At 39.0% G+C, this 18,937-nt stretch overlaps 2 protein-coding genes across 8 annotated transcripts in view; one reads left to right on the top strand and one right to left on the bottom strand.

The window, feature by feature from the left end:
- Window positions 1-18,937, bottom strand: part of DDX59 (DEAD-box helicase 59) — a 34,998-nt gene that overhangs the window by 11,852 nt on the left and 4,209 nt on the right. The window contains exon 1 of one of the 6 annotated variants that reach the window (XM_034437424.3): window positions 1,937-2,384. The exons of 2 other annotated variants lie outside the window; for them this stretch is intronic. The gene's annotated coding sequence lies outside the window, so the exon portion shown is untranslated. Of the gene's footprint in view, window positions 1-254; window positions 608-1,936; window positions 2,385-18,937 lie in introns of those variants that run through there. 3 more of the 6 variants (XM_034437426.3, XM_034437428.3, XM_034437427.3) reach the window with 3 other exon arrangements.
- Window positions 1,871-18,937, top strand: part of CAMSAP2 (calmodulin regulated spectrin associated protein family member 2) — a 106,875-nt gene continuing 89,808 nt past the window's right edge. Inside the window, exon 1 of one of the 2 annotated variants that reach the window (XM_087890033.1) lies at window positions 1,871-2,009. The gene's annotated coding sequence lies outside the window, so the exon portion shown is untranslated. The remainder of the gene's footprint in view (window positions 2,010-18,937) is intronic. The other variant, XM_034437423.3, reaches the window with a different exon arrangement.

Below are 18,937 nucleotides of genomic sequence, written 5' to 3'. Positions count from 1 at the left end.
AAGCGTATGCACCAAGACAAATTCCTTGTGTGTCCAATAAAAAATTCTATTCTATTCTACTTATATACCGCTTCATAGTGCTTTGCAACACTCTAAGCGGTTTACAGAGACCCCCAACAATCTGGGTCCTCATTTTCGGAAGGATGGAAGGCTGAGTCAACCTTGAACTAGGCTAAGCAACTAGGCTAAGAGATTTAGTTTTAATTTTAAAATAACTCCCAATTTTAACAGATCAAAAAGCGCTGCCAACTTACTGCAAATCAGCCCATAGACCTGTCATCAATATATCTCAAGCGATTCTTCCACCGGATCCGATACTCTCTCTAGGGAAAATCTCCGCAGAGATACACAAAGCGACCCAAAAGGCTGAAGCGGCGGTCTAATGCAAAAGGCAGCATGCAAGCAAAGGGGATTTGGGGGGGGGGGGGAAGCATTTGCAACAGCAGCGACCGACGCACCTGGTTCCCCGTGGAAAGCGATTCAGGCTTCCTTAATCAACCTACCACAAAGTCCGTCCTCCAGAGTACAGGAGACGGAGATCGCTACGCTTCCTTGCAACACTTTAACTTGCCGCTCTAGCCGTCGACAACGGCGCCTCGGATTCTCCGAGGTAGGAAAAAAAGAGGCTGGTCTTTCGCGCCCTTCATTTCCGGTTCCTCTTGGAAACACGTGCTGCGTCTTGAGCAACCGCCGGGGCTTTGCAGACAACGTCTGCATAAAGATGCGAACGCGTCTTTTTAAGCAGGCAAGGTTTCCTTGGAAGCCCCCGGTGCAAACCAAAGGCGCGTTTTGTTCTTTGCAAAAGCCTGCTTGATTTCCTGCTTTTCCGAAGGGGCTGGTGCTGCATGAAATTGAAAGACCGCTGGAGGGCAGCAGAAGATCAAAGTTTACTATATGTTGCTGCTCCATCTAGTGGTCGTTTGAAAGTTTTGCAACCCAGGCATAATATTCCTAACAAAGCGGTTGTCGGCTCGGATCACCCCTTTCATGAGCGTTTCATTTTATTACTCATCGTTCCCCACCACAACGTGACATTTAGCTTTCTGTAGTCCCCTAGGGACGCTCAATGGCTCCTTTGTTCTCCCAAATAACAAATTAACAAGAGTTGGAAAGGACCTTTTCTAGTCCACGCCCCTGCACAAGGAGGAGACCCTCTTGTCACTGATGCACACAAACAGATTGATTCCCTAAGATAGATTTGAGCGTGCAGTTTAATTTGATCCCTGTATTCCATGTCACTCAACTGTTTATAGAGCCCTGCTTCTTTGATGGGGAAAACACAAGGAGCATCACTCACTAAATCAGGTAAAATGACAGAGATGTACATATGTGGAAGACAGAGACTTCAAACAGTGAGAGAAGAAAGTAACAAATTTTGAAGATTTTTTTCCCTATCCCAAACGCAAAAAAATGCAAAGTATATATTGCAATTGGTCTAAATGGGTCAGGCTGACTAATTTGGTTTTAAAATCGATTGGTCTTTCCAGTCAATGGGTTGGTTCAAAGCTGCGCCACTAAAATCAGTGAGATCTGTTAGATTCAGTCCTGTTGATTTCAAGGGGACAATCTATTTCAAAGTCTCTCCTAAACACAGTTAAGTCTGCCTCCAACCACTGACTTTAGAAAGCAAGAGGCCGACTATTAAGTTGCTCAACAGTGCTGAAGTACTTAGTTGAGCTTCTATAACAAGAGGCAAGCCACATCCAACGATCTATGGCTTCCGTGCAAAAAATGACAAGCAGGAAACTTTAGTGATTGGTTTGGTAGCTTCCTAGAGACATTTGTGTGGCCTGAGTGTAGGTCACAAAGGTGGAGGAGCAGGTGTCCTTTGATAGGAGGATAAGAGAGGCTGGCCATCTCCTTGGGCTTTATGACTTCATCCCTGCAGGCTAAAATGTCAGTTACTGTCAGTTACCAGTTATCAGAGTGAAGATACCTTCCTGGAGGTCAGCTGCTCTTCAGCGGGGCTCCTGGAAGCTTCCCTCCTTTTGTAGCCAACTCTCAGAGGGGTAAGTGAGGGTGAGTTTGAGTTAGGCTTAAAGAAGGGGTGAGGGTTAGGAGACAGGTGAGAGTAAGAGTGAAAGGGGGGAGAGACAGGCTAAGAGGGAGAGTGAGGGTGAGGGTCAGGATCAGGGAAAGGGGGACAGGAAGGATAATAGGTATGGGGAATGGGAGAAAGAAAAGGTAAAAAGGCAGGAGAGGAGCAGAGGAGGGGAAAAGGGAGATGGGGAAGGGGAGGGAACAAAAAGGTGGAGTAGGGTGGATAGGAGAGGGGAGGGGATAGAGGGAAGGAGATAAAGAAGGGAAAGGGGAGGGGGATGAAAAAGTGGAGTGGACCCAGTAGGAGAGGGGAGGGAAGGGGGGCAGGACAGGTAGAGAAGGAAGAGTAGTCATAAATAGGCAGGGTTTTTTTTTTAATGCCTTTATGACTTCATAAAGTCTATTAGGCTATCAGGCTATTATCAGAGGTAAAGGAGAGGGAGGGTTACAGGTGGGATGGGATGGGGAGGGGAGGGGAGAAAAAGGGGACAGGCAAGAGAAGGGAAGGGGGAGAGGGAAGAGGAAGGGGTGGGGGATGAAGAGGTAGTGTGATCAAGGAGAAGTAGCGAATGGGGGGAGGAGCCGGAGGAAAACAGGTAGGAACAAGGAGGGGGGAATTATACTGTGTTTAAGACTTCATCCATGCAGGTTATTATCAGAGGTAAGGGAGAGGTAGAGGAGTGGGTTAAGAGAGGAATAGGGATGAGAGGGGGAGAGGCAGGAAGGGCAGGGGATAGGAAGGAGGAAAGAGGGGGACAAAGAGGTACAGTGGGCCAGGGAGAAGATCGAGGGAAGGGAGGGGGAGAGGGGGAGTGGGATGGGACAGGGAGAAGGTTGGTAGACACAAATGGATGGGGGGGGGGATTTTAATGTTTTCATGACTTCATCCATGCAGGTTATCAGAGGGAAAGAAGAGGGAGGATGAGGGAAATGAGAGGGAGGGGGATAGGTAGGAGGAAAGGGAGGGGGACAAAGAGATGGAGTAGGACAAGGAGGAAATACATCTCTCCTGCAAATCTTGAGAGTTTTGCAAAACTTTTTAATAACTTGTTTTTTTTTTATTTATGCCACTTGGGATTCAGGATAAAATGGGAATCTGGACACCATAAAGGCCATTCAGTTTATTACTGCATAAGAATGAACTGTGGTCTATTGACTTCTATGTGTCCTATCTCAACATAGAAACTGTCTTACCTGTCTTGTTTTGCTGATCACATGTTCTAAGTGGTTGTTACTATATGTATGTTGTATTTTAGTAAGCCCTAATAAACCAGAACTTAGTTCTTGGCAATTGTTCGATTATGTAGTTTTCATGTAACATGCAGAATTGGTTTCCTATTGCCACTTTCTAGGATATTCCAAATTCCCAGGTTTGTCTGTAAGTCTGGGATTTCGTGATGGAAATTTTAATAACCAATACTAAGCAGATCTGATCGTGTTTGGCTACTTGTCAACTAGGTGCCGCCCCCCAACTCTAGACTAATATTCCCTACTTAAATTCTATTTTCAAATGAATAGGCAACCTATTTAGAGGGTGCTGTTTTTGATTGCCTAAATGGTAAAAAGGCTATGAAAGTAGAATTTATTCCTGCTACCCTATTTTTAGCAATTGTATCTCAGATCAATCTGTCCTGCTCTCAAGTTTCAGTGCTAAGAGCAGACACTTCCTAGATGTCTCTAAGCCTTTAAAAAACAATTGCAGAATCTCTGAGAATATACAGATTCCTCTTCATTTTTTGCACATTATAAATATATATGATGCCTACATTCAGGCATCCTGAAACTATATTGTTGGAGTGCCCCGTGTTTAAGTTCTGGGGTGACTGCCATGCCTTCCCCCAAAATTAAAAATTGGCAGGCATTTTTGGAACTTCCTTCTCATTCAGTCATTGAATGTCTCCCAGTCCTTTGTGTGCTGCAACCTTCATTCAAGAGCAGTCCAGATAAAGTTATACATACATGATTATTATTTTTCTGCCTATGAATTTTAATGTGTAATAATAATAGAGGGGAGGAACTATATAGAGTAGGATTCTTCAACTTAGAGCTGGTTTCTGTAGAAATCAAATGCTTAAATATAATTCTTGCTGGTATGGAAAGAAAGCTAGTTATCACCTTATGTGGTTCATGCATGTGGGGAAATAGGCTGGCTGTTGCCTAGGAAACCCACACTTCTTGTAATGAGTCAGTTAAAGGTGCTATTGCACTCTTTATATTTTTTTAACCATGTTTCTATCTTGGGTTGTTGAACAGCAGCAGCTCTAAACTGTACACCTTCCTCCATCCTCCAGTTTCTTATCTTTAAGAAGCATATGGTCCTAACTTAATATGAAGAATGCCAATAGGCAAAGTTTCCTATATACTAGAAAAGAACAATTAACACACTAACTATAGATATAGCAATATTCTAATTTTAAATACTTTGCATATGTTACACAGTGATGATTGCATGTTGTCACATTTAATGCTTAATGATATTCCCTTAGCTACAATTGTTAATTCAGTCTTCGGAGAATGTCTTTTTCAATGTTATGCCTTTAAATGAAATTACCTAGAATGTTGGAAGTTACATAGGCATTGCTTAGTCTATGATTAAGAGTATCCCTCAAAGTGAATAAATCAAAGTTGGTTGGATTCATATACAAAAATTGACTGGATTCATACGCCTACAGTGTATAATTTTTGCTATTCATTTAATATCTAGTGCAGGGATTGAATCTTTAAATCTATAGATCTATCTGTATGATATAATCTTAAATAGGTTTACTCAAACAATTTCCATTGACTTCAATGGGATTTACTGACTTCCATGTCAATTTACAGTTTTTTTTCCCTCACAATAACAGCCACTTGTCAATAAATACTGACTTCTTTCCTGAAGTCTAATCTTTTATCTAATATGCCTATCTAATTGTCAGAGATTACAATATCATTTCAATGTCAATTTGAATTATAAAAATCAAATGAATCTCAGAAGGTTTTTTTTTCTAGTTCTAGAATGTAGAAATTTGAGGAAATAGCAGGTGCTACTATGTATTTTCATCATGCCTTACTCTTTATGGGATAATGGAAATTCTTAAACAGCTGCAAGAGCCTCTTACCATTCTGATTAAAAAAAAATCTTTAAAGTTAATAACTTTAACCTGGCCTTGAACCTTGAACCTGGCTTTTTGAAGGTCCTACAGACTCTTTCCTTGTTTAATAAAATTTAAATTAAATTTATTTTAGTCACCAATGGTAGAGCAGGTATTACAACTCAATTTCACTTTCTATAACATTCACTTGAGCCTCATACAGCTTGAAAGTTCCTCCATTGATCTGCATCCTTCTTTAGCTGTAGTTTGAAACATGAGAACTGCATGAAGTGGATCAGTCAAGAACTTCCTTTCAGTTAACAAAATATTTATATAAAGGGTTCACATATAAGGAGCAAGGCTTGGCCTGTGACTCCAGTTCCTCCCCTGTTTTTCCAGCTAAGAAAAAATTAAAAGGATTAAAACACATTTTAATAGTGTCTTTTGATTAAGAATTCTTTTCTCTTAATCCTGAATGTAAATATATTCAATAGCATGCTCCAAACCCTGTTCTACTTTGTGCTAGATTGCAGCCCTGTTCAGTGCGCAGTATCCCTGATGTCCTTCCCTTCCCCTTTCCTTTCTAAGCTTTATTTCTTTTTCTCTCTTGCTAATGCTTAGGATTTGCCCAATTTGGGCAAATTGCAAATACCAATTTTACTTCCCAAAACTAGAATTGAAAATTTTATTTTTTTAAAAAAAAAGATATGTGGGTTGGGAGGTAAAATACCATATTTTCCGGCGTATAAGACGACTGGGCATATAAGACAACCCCCGACTTTTCCTGTTAAAATATAGGGTTTGGGCTATACTCGCCGTATAAGACTACCCCTCTTCCAACACACACCAAATAAAAATTAAAAAACATCAACTGGCTCACCCACAATGTAAAAGCAGCTGTGCTAGACCCAAAATGACCCCTGCAACAAGCAGGAACCTCACACAGCCACAAAAAGCCCAAAAAAACAACTTTCACACTTAACACACACAAAATTCCACATACAGCTTTGTGAGATTTTGTGTCTTTGTGTAGTTAGAGTGAAACACTACAGAAACACACTAAATCTCAGAAAGCTGCACAAATATTATTTTATTTTTATTTTTATTTTTATATGAAAGCTAAATTTAAAACTTCCTAAACTTTAAATGGCTAGGTCTAAAAAAGAACAACTAAAAAAAAACCCAATTAACTATTTTTTTTAAAGCTCCCAAAGGGGAAAAAACCTTACCCAATAGAACAGGGGTCTCCAACCTTGGCAACTTTAAGACTTGTAGACTTCAACTCCCAGAATTCCTCAGCCAGCTTTGTTTTGCTGGCTGAGGAATTCTGGGAGTTGGTCCACAACTCCCTGCCTGCTTGATTGCCTGCTTGATTGGAAACAAGATTTTCATGTGTTAAAAAGTTGTCTTATACACCGGAAAATACGGTAGAACTTTTGAAAATGATATTTAGCCCAGTTTAAACATTAGGATAAACATCACTAATTTTGAAAAAGGAAGCATACAGAGGTCAAGGACATAGAAACAATAGGAAAACTCACTCACTACATAATTAGAATTAGAATTCTTTATAGGCCAAGTGTGATTAGACACGCAAGGAATTTGTCTCCAGTGCATAAGCTCTCAGTGTATATACACCAACAGTGATAGATCATTATCAGAGTTACTGTAAAAATACACTCATCATAAAACATTAGATACAACACTTAGTGATAGTCATGGATGTTAAATAAGCAAACAACATAAATCATACTGGCCTGGCCGGCTGTGGCTGAGCCAGGAGCATGCGCACGCGCAGGGAGACCCTCCTCAAGCAAGCGCCGAAGCTCAGGAAAGGTGCGTGCAGGATGGGCAGCGGCTTGCTTAAGGAGAGTCTTCCCATGTGTGCACATGCTCCCGGCTCAGCCACAGCCGGGAGCATGCATTCTGAAGAGCTCCTGTGAGAAGCGGCACGGTGGGGTAACGAGACCCCTCCCGCTCAGCCAAACGCCGAGCTCTTGCCCAGGTACGGAGGTGGAGAAAGAAGAGACGGAATATCATCATGCCAATTCTCAATTGCTTGGGTTAACACATCATGATTAGCCATCAATCATGGCTAATCATGTGTTAATAAATCACATTGTGTTTATAAATCAAAATGAGTGCAGTCTACAATACCAAGCCACACTTAAACATGGTCTAATGTAATATTTGAATCAGTCATAACATTGTTTGGATTTGACTCAGCAGATTCTGTTAAGTTTATTAATGTTAGGCAACAAGTGTAGCTTAGAACAATGTATAAATTCTGTGAACAAGATACCTTAGTAGTCTGATTTAATAATATACAATACATTTATACAGAAAGCCTAGATATTTGCTTTATGAGGGAGATCAGACAAGTAAACCAAAGTTAAAAATGTTAATATGTCCTTTTATTTTAGGGTTATAGTAACAGAATCTTACATATCTGATACTCCCATACCTTATCCATTCTTTAGCCTAAAGAGAACAAAGGAAGGTAAAATATAAGATGTTTTCTGAAATTACATTTTTGATTTGAATTCAGATTCTCTTGCCTGACCATTGTCTTAAGTCTGCAGTTCTTTCTCCCATTGCTCAAGGTTATATTGACAGTCCATTATATTATAGCTGTCAGTCTTGGGCTTTAAAAAAAAATCCGGATAATCCCTAGTTGGCAGCAAAGAATTAAATCATTTTCTATTTCTCTTTCGTTCCATCTAGTGGTCATCAGGATTTTCAAACCCAGGACCGATAGCTGAAATATAGCCAGTCTACTGGGAATAGATAATAGAACTCAGGTCTCACATTTATAAAAACCTGTCAAACCAGTTAATTAAAAAATGGCTGGTGACAAATAGATAAATGTTTCTAAAATTCTTAATGTAAACAGCACCATGGAAAAAAAATTGGAAAGAAAAGTTAATATATTGTCAGAAGCAAATTCAATAAATGTGTGACTAATCAAATCATTACTGAATGTTGTTGCAGGAGGAATGTGTTTTTATTATAAAATCATATACAGTAAATTGCATTTGATATTTTTTTATATTTAAATATGTCAAGAACATTCCATAATGTGTGTGTTACAAATCGGAGATGCCAAAGATTTGTTGTTGAGAGAAAAAAAGGTAACAAAATTTATTAGAATGAGAGAGAGATAGAATGTTTACATTTTTCTAAAGCCCCAAATCCAAAGCTACCTAACAAAGAACTTAATCAGAAAAAGAAAACCCCACAATGGCTATGTATCTGATTGTGACAGAAAGTATCATATAAAAATTGTGTAAACATGCATTTAGTAATTCTAATGGTAAATTAATGGAGAAGGCAAATATAGAGTGAAAACTAGTACGATTATGGCTAATACATATTTTTAGGGAGAAAGACAATATTCAATAATACTATTTTAAGAAAACTATTCTTGTTTATTTAACAGTGAAACTAAGATGCAATGAATAATTTTGGGGGGGGAGGGGGGAAGTGACCTATCACTAAAAGAGAAAATGGGCTTCCTAGGAGATCTGACCCATTGGATCTGCACTGCTTATGATTTTTTTGCGCTGCTTATGATTTTTTTGCACAAGATGCAATTCAGGACCAGCACATGAGATGTTGCACGAGGCAAATAACAAACAACAAAATGCAACAGGTCACACTAAACATCCCTTTCTTCCCAGAACTCAGCTGGACTGCCAACTCAATCTTATTACATTGCTACCATCCTAAAGGAGTAAACTGCCAGGGATACAGCACTCTGTCCTCATTCTGTCCTCTAACATCATGCCATCACCCATTTCTCCATTTGAGTCCTGTTCTTTTCCCATTAAGTGAAAGGCAGCAGCAGTACTAGTACAACTGATATCCCTCAGCTTAATTTTCCTTCTCCATCCTGGCATTGTTTTCAAGGCGTTTGAGATGAGTTGAAAGGAATGAGGCGTAAACATGCTCATACTGAAGACATCTTAGCTTTAACTGTAGTAAGTCCCATTTAGTCATGAGCAAAAAGATAGAATCCTTGATGTGACCCAAACACCAACGGTGATGAAGTTGATACCTGGGACTCTGGTTGTATAATGGTATGTGGGGATGAGCTAGGGAAATGGGGAACAGCTATAGCCAGGGGAAGTCAGATAATAGGCAGCTTAGCCTGCAGAAGAAATGGGGTCATGACGAAGGATAATGATCAAAGGATAACATGGCCAAAGGCCTTTTCAGAATGACTGAATATGTCAATGAATTTGTCATCTCACATTCTGTAATGCTAGCCTTAACCCCTTCATCTTGATAAATTCATATATTGCTAGGCTGTTACACACACACACACACACACTCACACTGTTGACTCAGCCTTCCATCCTTCTGAGGTGGGTAAACCAGGGGTATCTAACCTTGGCAACTTTTAAGATTTGTGGACTTCAACTCCCAGAATTCCCCAACAAGCATGGTACACTCCTGTGCTAAAGTATAACATTGCTTCTTTGGCACAAAAGACTAACCATTCCACCCCAGTTTCAATAAACCAAAGAATCAATGCTTTATTGTAATGTATGGAGTCAATATCAGACATTTAACATGCCTATTTGAGATATATTTATTGAAGCAATTCCTGAGTGCCAAATTTTATTTACTATGTCTCATTATTAATTGTGTACCAAGCTGCAGCTGTCATGTCATCAGTGCACAACAGCGACTTCTGTTCCTCTGTATGATTTACATGGAGATAAATAGCCTAATATTCCATAATTCTTGTGGAAGTATTTCTATGAGAAATTGTTGTTCTGCTGTGATTAAAAGATACAGAAGACTGAATTCCCAGTGATGGAATTGAGACTGCTATTTACATATTTCAGCCTATTTTTTAAATATTCCTTTCCTTCAATAGCATATGTGAGGCTGGCTAGCCATTGTTATCTACTCCTTTTGTGCATTTTGTTCACTTGAAGCAAGGTATGTGTGGACTCTATGCAAAGAAAATAAAGCTGAAGTAGCATCTGCTTTAAAAGAAAGAAAAACTGATTTTACCTATTCAAAATTCTACCTGCACACATTTATCTTACTCTGAAGCAGAAAGAGATTTTATACGTTATTTCAAAATGTTATTTTAAAACATAACTTTCAAAAACTTGTTTTTCTTGGAGGATCACTCTTTATAATAGATAACAAATATACAGGTAGTCCTCAATTTATAACCAGTGGTGAAATTCAAATTTTTTTACTACCGGTTTTGTGGGCGTGGCTTGGTAGACGTGGTATGGCTTGGTGGACGTGGCTTGGTGGGCGTGGCAGGGGAAGGATACTGCAAAATCTCCATTCCCACCCCGCTCTGGGGCCAGCCAGAGGTGGTATTTGCCGGTTCTCCAAACTACTCAAAATTTCCACTACCGATTCTCCAGAACCTGTCAGAACCGGCTGGATTTCACCCCTGCTTATAACCATTCGTTTAGTGATTGTTCAAAATTACAACAGTACTGAAAAAAGTGACTTACGACTGGTCCTCTCACTTTTGACCATCACAGCATCCCCAAGGTCACATGATCAAAATTTGGGCAAGTGGCAGCCAGCATATATATGTATGACAGTTGCAATGTCCTGAGGCCATTTGTGACCTTCCCAGCCAACTTCTTACAAGCAAAGTCAATGGGGAAAGCTGGATTTCCTCAACAATTGTGTGATTCCCTTAACAACCGCAGAGATTCACTTAACAACCATGGCAACAAGGTCATAAAATCAGGTGCAACTCACTTAACAACGCCCTTGCTGAGCAATGGCAATTCTGGTCTGAATTATGGTTATAAGCAGTTAAAATAAAAACTAACCAAGCAAATAGCTGGTTTTCACTGACTGTTGGGAAGGTAACCAAGAAGGCACCAAAGCAACCTACTTGGGACAAGCTCTCCCTGGCTGGAGTAGTTGCTTATAAGAAGCCTGTTCTTATATCACAAACACACACCCCAACTGTTTTCAACACAGAGAGTAGTGCAGCCACAGATTTATGACATATTCTTAAGTGTATTTCATGTAGTTTCTGAGTCAGAGTCAGGAATCATCTTTTGCACCACATCCAATGTGATCAGCATCCCTGGAGGTTGTCATTCCAGTGACTCACTAATTGGCCCGTATGGCAAACTGGTTCTCATACTATGATGATTAATTCATCTCTGTTCAAGTTTGTTTCAGTCTTCAGCAACAGCAACTCTCAGGATTTGCTGCTGCTATTTGGGAGGCATAGAAAAGGATCCAGCTCACTGGATTCAATTATATCGGTTTTCTCCATGGCACACAAAGCATTTAACCTTGTAATATATTGAGAATAATTTTGTCCTCTGTCTGTACTTCATGCCCTTTTGAGACAGACAGACGGGGATGGGGAGGGGAGAAAGGGAGAGGGTGAGAGATACAGTAGATAGATAGATAGATAGATAGATAGATAGATAGATAGATAGATAGATAGATAGATAGATAGATAGATAGATGCCAAAAGGGCATGAAGTACAGACAGAGAACAAAATCATTCCTATATATATATATAAATAATTTGATTCTCAAACAAAGAGAGTGAAAGTCCAGTCGGTTTAAATTTATTGGCTGTCCTTGTATGACAAACATGCTTAAGAGTCAAGATGGCATGAACGCAGAACAAGATTTGCTGAAGGGAGCAATGCAGATATGCCTTAAGATTTTTTTTAATAGCACAAAATAGATCTCAGAAATGATTCATGTTATTATAAAAGTTTTAGACAAGATGTTATGAAGTATATATACATGGGATTGGGAAGATTGTAAATAGCTGTTTTCAAATAATACATAGCACTAGCACTAAGACTTATATACCACTTCACAGTGCTTTACAGCCTTCTCTCTAAGCGGTTTACAGAATCAGCATATTGCCCCCAACAATCTGGGTCCTCATTTTACCAACCTTGGAAGGATGCAAGGCTGAGTCAACCTTGAGCCAGCAAGACTCGAACTGCCGAGCATTATTATTATTATTATTATTATTATTATTATTATTATTATTATTAATTATATTTTGTTTAATTGAAGCAGTTGTCCGGACTAACATAACACACTGAAACATAAATTAATCTCAATAGGTTTGTACATCATGATAAGATAAAGCTTTATGAATGTATAAATTTCTTCAGTCACATCAACTTTAGTTGGCTAGTTTGTAGTGCATTGTGTCACAGTAAACACATTGAAAAATCCTAACAGGAAAGGCCATGATAGCAACAGGGGGAAAATACCTTCCACTAGGGTTCAGTTCTTGGTGATTACATTAATGCCAGTTTTTATGGCAACAATACAGAAGTAGTTGGCTATTGCTTCTTCTGATCACAAGTTTAGGCCTTATATGGAAAAAAAAATCAAGTTTATAAGTATGTGGGAGCTCTGTCTTGGGGACAGTCCATGTGAAAAGGAACTAAGAGTCCTGGTAATTTATCAGCTGAACATAAGCAAGCAGCATGATTCATTGTTAAAAAGGCAATACAATCTTGGTCTGCATTAATAGAATTCCTGCATCCAGTTCACAGGGAGTAAACCCTACCATCTTATTTTGCACTTGTTAAATTGCAGTTGGGAGTACTACCTCAAATCTAGGGCTCTGCACTTTAAAATAATCATGGAGAAGCTGGAGTGGCTTTATAAGAAAGCCATCAGAATATTAAGTCTGGAAACCAAGCTCAATGAGAAATGTTAGAGGAACTGGGTACATTTAACTTGCAAAAGGGAAGATGAGGGTTTACAAATATCTGTTCTATGTGGAAACCAAGGACTGGACAAGGATCAGAATTGAATTTAACACAAAGAAAATTCAAACATTATTTTTTATAATCAGTTTTTATCATTTATAAAAAAATTATAGAATTTATAATCAGTAAAAGCTGTTAACCAGTGTATAAGACTGCCTAGAGCAGTGGTTTCAAACTCGCAGCCCATGGGCCAATGCATCACGTGCTGGCCACGCCCACACCTGATTTAGCAAAAGGGGAAAAAGTCGAGATACATCATGTGATGATGCCATGACAACGCGAGTTTGACACTCCTGACCTAGAGCAATATTGGACTTCCCATTGCTGGAAGTTTTGAAACTGTGGCTGTATGGCCGTTAACTGTGTATGGATTATTGGACACCACCATTGCATAGGGACACGGATGCCTACGCTGCATAGGGACTTGGATGACTTTCAGTGACTTATAGGATCCCTTTTAACTCATACTTTGTGAGATGCTATGGTGATAAAGGGAACTCAACCATGGTGAAACTTCATCAGAGCTTCTTGGGCATTAATCTTTCCACAGCTTCATTTTCTGCATCTCCAGTTCCCAATACTACTTTTTTTTTAGTAATCTTAAGAATTCTTTCAGGCACAGCGTATGACTAAATTAAAAGAAACATTCCAATGTTCCTCAGGACATTATTTTCTCTTTTTTATGTAAGCCAATCTTTCAAGCCAATACTTCATCTTTAAAAGGTACAGACTCTTCTTCTTGTATTTCCACCATCATTAATATTCACCCAGTCTGCTATTGCTACCTTCTTGTCTTGCAGCTATATAGACTACATACATAAATAGATGAAGTGGCTGCAACGAAAATCATTGAGCAACCAAAAATGCTTGCAACAGGTAGTTTCTGGGAAGCCACAATTTTATTTAATTAATAATATTTAAATTATAACTCTGTTCTTTCAGCTGCATTTTATTGTTAGCCAATTGAGCAATATTTCTAATGGGGAGGTAGGCCATGAAACAAATGAATTTATTAATGCTGTCTTCTATGAAGCTGAAATGCTCAGAAGACAGACAAGTGCAGACAGGCTCAGAGACATGAGTAGCATTTAAATCCTTTTCATATCAGTGAAACAAAAATAGCTTTGTTTACAAATGTGTCCCACTGATATCAAGAAGCAATGTCCACCCAATGGCTATACAATTAATTTCCTCAACCTGTATCTCTCAGGTGGTCCTGGCAGCCAGGTTTCCTGGAAGATGTAATTAAAGTTCCCAAATGGCTCCCATATTTGGAAAAGTTGCTACTGAAATGCCAACTCAGGCAAGAAGGAATAACGATTAAGTAAAGTGACTTGTTAGTTTTGTAACAGGTTAAGATTAAAAAACAATAGCACTGATTGAACAAAAAAGCATACAATTGGGACTAGCTATCTGTTCACCCAATCTATTCACAAGGGCGATGAGTTGAGGGGATAAATTTAAAGGAAGTGTGCTATGTACTCTGTTTATAGATCCCAGAGGAAAGAAAGAATATAAATATAATAAGCAATGCCACCAAAAATGGTGACAAAGTGCACGCTTTCAATTCTTGCAGGCTTCTCCAGAGAAATGGATGATGATGTATCTTAGATGCAGTAACAGATAGAAAATTGTTATCTTGGTAATGCAAATTGAGACAACTTTTGAATGCTCCATTCTTAATTATCTTCCCTTCATTATTCTAAATACGGTATTAAAAACAGATTGTAAGGCAGTTAGTTGCCATCTCTGTCTCCTCTTTAGAGTCCTCTAGCCAAGCTCATTGACCTTGTCTGATATGCAAAGCCTGGTAGCCTGTAATTCTGTTTCATTTCTTCCTGCTTCCTTTCTTAGTTTGCCCACCAAACTAAGGTGTAGGCTTTTGGATAGGTCTTCCCTAAGAAATGCTAATCAAGTATTTATAAAGTAGGTAGTCCTTTTGTGAACAGGTTGCTAAGTAAAACCATGACTCTGCTTCAGTTTTCCTTTGCTTTACAGACCTGTAAAAGTCACATTTAGAGGACTGGCCACAAACATACTTTTTTATCACTGTTCTAACTGAAAACAAATGTTTCCAGGAAGCACCAAACAAATCACCACTCTTCTCCAGATCAGCAATATTAAGGTGCAAAAAAGAAATCTCATCAGTGTCCCACCCATAAGCTATCCCAGTTCCAGAAGCAATAACAGTATTGCTGAGAGCAATAACTCTCAGATTAGCAAAAAGGGAAATAATGTAATTGGTTACTGTTCCTTCATTCCTGTCTATATTTTTAGCTCACATTTGTTGAAAGTTTCTTTTTAAACAAAAATTGATTAATTGCTCTGCAGGAAAGGTTATCGGCACCAAAGACATATTTTCTCTTGCATTTAATGATGCAAGACTCTTGAAAATTAATGACGGGGGGAAATATGTTGGGATACCACAGGCAAGCATTTTCTTCAGCACTTCTAACCATGTTTGCACATTACCTGTTAACAGCTACAACAGAAAAGGGAGAGATTCCTTTTAAACAATGCCTACAGACAGGTATCAAGAAGCAGAAGGTGAAGGCAGGAGGTAGAGTGAAGCACAGGTTCCCAACAATGGGAAAATGAACTATCCAGACATTTGACAGAGCTGTGCACAGAACAAAACTAGCTTTGCTCTGAGTTCAATTAAACGTGCGTAGAACCAGATGGGGAAAAACTCTTCAATATTGATGGCTTTATAGAGACACGGGCTTGCTGTTGATAATGAACTGGTACACCCAGATGATGTAGAGGTACCCACAGTTCATGCCAAAAGCTGACTAGACATGTCAAGTTTCACCACCTTTCTATCTGAACTGAATGTGCATTGCAGAAAACTTACAATTCTCATGAATTTACATATTAGAGAAGACAACTAGTACAGGAGATATATGTGCCACTGCTGATCTTTTCCTTATTGATCTTCTTCTTGCCATCTTATCTAGGTTCACTTACTAAGATACATTCTATTCACTCTCAAATCACTTTATGAAAAAGTGAAGAGCTTTCAGCAATGGATGGCAGTGGAGAAGATTATTAGAAAGACACTGAGCCTTTGCCCATTTGCCTCCAAACATAACACCAACATTCTGACCTTGTTTTTCTCATTCTCTTCTATGACCAATTTGGTGTAGCAGTTAAGGCATCAGACTAGGTTTAGGATCTGGAGACCACAGGTCCTGATTCTATCTTAGATAGATAGATATAGAATTCTTTATTGGCCAAGTGTGATTGGACACACAAGGAATTTGTCTTGGTGCATATGCTCTCAGTGTACATAACAAGACAAGATGCGTTCGTCAAGAATCAAAAGGTACAACGCTTAACACTTAGGAATGAAGCAATCTGAGTGATTTTAGGCCAGTCTCTCTCTCTCTCTCTCAGCCCTAGGAAACAGGCAATGGCAAACCACCACCAGAAGCCAAAAACTGACACAAAGGCATGTATACACACACACACACATACACACACACACACACATCATCATCATCATCATCATGGATATTGCCTTCATTTTATCCCCAGTGAGACAGACGTAAATCATCCACAGCTGCACCAGTATTGAAGTAGCATTTTCCCTATTACAGATAGTCCTCAACTTAAGACTGGTCCATTTGATATTACAACAGACCCCCGCCCAAAAAGAATTTACAACCCAATTTTGAAATTCTGATGCCACACTACCTGCGGTCAGGTGACTGTATTTGGATGCTCAGCAACTGATCCATATTTACAGCCCTTTGCAACATCATGCAATCATTGGACTGCGTTTTGTAACAATTTTCCTGGAAACTGGCATTAACGTCTGGTTTCTAGTGAAAACGAGCCCAAGGTAAACAATGGGTTCGCTTACCAGCCGCAATGTTTACTTAATGACCACTACAAAAAAGGATCATAAAAACAGGTCTAGTTACGTGATGACCCACTTTACAATCATTACAACTTACAACTGTAATTGCCAGGTTCTATTACAGTCATAGGTTAAAGGCTACCTGTACCCCTACATTAACCAAAGACAGCCTCAAAATACATAATATTAGGCTTTGCCACCTTGGAGAACAGTCAAGAGACTGCAGTGATTGGAAACTGGCAATAGATACATGATGGGAACTGGCAAGTGAAGCAGCAAATGCTGACCGTATTTTCTGCTGACTCAAAGACCAGTGGGCAGCACTTCAAGCATAGGGCGCAGGTCTCCTCTACCAATCCTCCTCTCCAATGTGTAAACTTGTGAGAGTTGATTATATTTTGTGTGAAACGTTTCTTAAAGCGATAAAGCAAGGAATCCTCTTTATGTAACTTTTCCCCATCTTTGTCCATGTTTCCCTCCCTAGCCAGATTCAAGTTGCAAATTTTAGTAGAAAAATGAGAGACAGTCACTTCTTTATACAGTACATATTCGGAATGGCAACTTCTCCAACTTGTCCATTTTAAATAACTGGACTTTGTTACATACATGTAATACATACATACATGTAATACATACATGTAATCAGTACACTTCTCCAGAACATTAATCAATCAATCCATCTCCAGAATATAATGGATATAAAACAGAGCTGTGGTTCCCAACCTTTCTGGCTTGGCAGCCCAGCTGGGCGGGGGAGAGGAACTGGACCATGTGAGCAGAATACCAGCACACACACATATGCGCACGTCGCCCTAGTGCAAGTGGTGGGCCAGCACACATGCACACAGTGTGATTTGCATAAGCAGTGAGCCGACATGCATGTGTGAGATTGCCTGCTGGGTTGAGGTGCACACACTCTGACCAGCCACTCATGTGGCCCAATTCTGAATGGGCCACGGTCTGGTAGTGGGCTGTGGTCCATAGGTTGGGGATCCCTGAAATAGAGTACAATCATTGTTCTACCACCAGGCTAGAGGGTGTTGCTGCTTGGTAAAAAGACTGTGCCTCTCTCCAGATATTATAATTCATGATAAAAGGTGCCTGATAGTTTTCCAAATATTATTTTAAGTTTAAGAAAGATTCTCATTAGTTCATAGATTTAAAGGAGCCTACAACCATTATAGTGGTAGCCAGTTGTGTATGTCTCAAAAAATACTGGCATCCAATATATCTATCCTGTTTCCCCGAAAATAAGACCCAACCGGAAAATAAGTCCTAGCATGATTTTTCATGCTGTAATATAAGCCCTATCCCCAAAATAAGACTCAATTAAGGTTGGCAACCAGATGGATGCATTTAGTACCGTATTTCCCCAAAAATAAGATCTAACCAGAAAAGAAGTCCTAATGCATCTTTTGGAGCAAAAATTAATATAAGACCTGGTCTTATTTTCAGGGAAACATGGTAATAATGTACTACCACATATGCTTTAAGCACTATTTGCATAAAATAATTTCAATTTGCAGATTTTATGACAGCATACAGGGAAGAAAAGTAAGCATTCAGATCCCGAAATATTATTTTTACTTGCTGTATAATAAAATTTGACCCTGATTTTTATACCTTTAAACAATTTATAATTAGAAAGAAAAAGCCTGAGATGTCTTTAAAACTTGCTCCAAGTTATAACAATTTATACAGCTCTGACTGAAACTATAGTTCTCTATGACAACGAAAACATAAAATATAGACTGCAGAATTAAAAGCAGAAATGCTATTTGAACCTAATTCCAAGTTCAAGTTGAGCAAGTTTTTCAAGTGAAAATATAACATTTATATTTATACTAAATACAGGTTCGTAAGAATGTAAATGCCTTTTTGTTAGAACAGTCCCTTCTTTCCAACATAGTACAGTGAACTTCATAATGGCTCATCAAACTCACTTTACCTGCTTTTTGGGAAGAATCCTTAACAAATCAGCTGTACAATACAATTCTAAGTTCCTTTGATAATTGAAAAATAAATGTTTTATTGTGCTGTAAAATTTATTCTCAGGAAATCATGCACATAGGTTATAGCTTGTAGCCCAAATACATTCAGTTACTCCACATCAGTTTAAAATTGAGGTGGTTGACAGTGTCTCGGCTATACATATAAACCCCCAACTCCATGGTTTATTTCAATAAATGTTTATGAGAGTTAAC

The sequence above is a fragment of the Pantherophis guttatus genome, chromosome 3 (genome assembly GCF_059756535.1).
Source record: "Pantherophis guttatus breed Tessera chromosome 3, ASM5975653v1, whole genome shotgun sequence".
Taxonomy (NCBI): domain Eukaryota; kingdom Metazoa; phylum Chordata; class Lepidosauria; order Squamata; family Colubridae; genus Pantherophis; species Pantherophis guttatus.
The sequence above is the reverse complement of the archived record's forward strand: the minus strand, read 5'-3'. Positions and strand labels throughout refer to the sequence as shown.